Source organism: Triticum aestivum, chromosome 2D, assembly GCF_018294505.1.
Source record: "Triticum aestivum cultivar Chinese Spring chromosome 2D, IWGSC CS RefSeq v2.1, whole genome shotgun sequence".
NCBI classification, from domain to species: Eukaryota; Viridiplantae; Streptophyta; class Magnoliopsida; order Poales; family Poaceae; genus Triticum; species Triticum aestivum.
Genome location: NC_057799.1, coordinates 13,354,554 through 13,356,153, shown reverse-complemented (window position 1 = coordinate 13,356,153; position 1,600 = coordinate 13,354,554). Strand labels below are relative to the sequence as shown.

At 53.1% G+C, this 1,600-nt stretch overlaps 1 pseudogene; it reads left to right on the top strand.

Annotated features, from left to right (window-relative positions):
- On the top strand, nt 1-793 carry LOC123055491 (agglutinin isolectin 3-like; annotated as a pseudogene).
- Nucleotides 794-1,600: the final 807 nt, after the last annotated feature.

Here is a 1,600-nt window from a genome sequence, read left to right as displayed (position 1 = left end):
ATGGCGAGGGGGAGGTGCAGCGTCGCGAGAGCGAGAGGCATGCAAGAGCGAGAGCGAGAGCCCCGAATATGTGAAATCCCCACCACGAAGGACTTGTCCCATTGGTCCACGTACAGGGGATCAACCACACCTGCTACTCCAGTCCACACATCACCAAACAACCCAGAAACAAAGCCAGTCCGTCTTACTCCAGCTTGCATACACCAGCGAGAAACAAAGAAGAAAGAGTAAGTAAAGATGCTGAACAAGGCGACCGTCGCGCTCTTGGCGGCCGTCTTGCGTGCCATCGCCGCGGCGGCCACGGCTGCCAGAGCGGCGCCTGCTACACCAGGAAGCGCTGTGGCTCGCAGGTCGACGACGCGCTCTGCACCAACAACTACTGCTGCAGCAAGGATGGCTACTGCGGCCTAGGCGACGAGTACTGCGGCGAGGGCTGCCAGGGCGACCCCCCTGCGGCGCCAACATCAGGTGCGGCAACCAGGCCGAGCCCGGCATTGGCGAGGTCTGCACCAAGAACCTCTGCTACAGCGAGTGGGGGTACTGCGGCCTCGGCCCCGAGTACTGCGGCACCGGCTGCCAGAACGGCGACTGTAGCACCTACGAGCCGTGTGGCAAACAGGCCGGCGGCACCCCTTGCACCTACAACTACTGCTGCAGCCGGTACGGTTCCTGTGGCCTCGGCTCACTGTACTGCGGTGCAGGCTGCCAGAGTGGCAGATGCTATGATTTCGTGGCCGGTGCCGTCACCGGCAACGGCACCGCCAGGATGAACTTTACCCTCCGAGCGGAGTAATATTGCCATGTATGGGAGTACTGCAACGATAAGTAATTAGTGGTAGCTTAGCTCCACTACCACGGTTTTCTGTTCCCTACGTTTGTGGTGTCGCTAGCTCAATAACTCTCGAGGTTTTCAGTATTGCCATGCAGTAGAAAATATAGCTTTTTTTATGCGAGGGCAGTAGAAAATATAGCTGGGGCCGCAGCTCACATGCATGGAAATATTTCAGGGATCGATCAAGAAATAGTAGTACTCTGTGTGGCAGTAGTGCAATACAGGTGCACCTAAGTGAGAAGGGGATCTCGAGCCCTTTCCTCAAATTTCAACTACTCAAAACACCTCCCCAAACTTAACTACTCAAATTTTGAACTGTTAGAAAATTTAGCACCTAGTCCTTCCCCCAAATTTAACACCCGAAAACTTATATTTTCATAAACTAATCTTTTCAAACATGATTAAGATAACTTAGTGTGTAAGTTTACACAAGATTACCATCTTTGAACCTAAAATTAATCAAGCTAAGTTACCACTTGATTAACCTAAATAAGTACTTACACGACTGAAAAACTCCAATCCTCGTCAAAGGAGATGTTGATGATCAACACCTCGCCCTTGCCAGAGTCCGACGCCTTGAAGTCGTGGGTGTCCCTCTACCATGACACGACTTCGTCGCCGGAGTTGTCAAAGTCGACCTCGGCATGGCATCCACTCCCTCAGCGTGTAAACCGCGTGGTAGCCCTCATCCTCACGCATGAAGTCCATGAACGCCTTGATTGGAGTTGTGCTCCTCAGCCGCGAAGGATTGACGTTGATGGCAGCTAG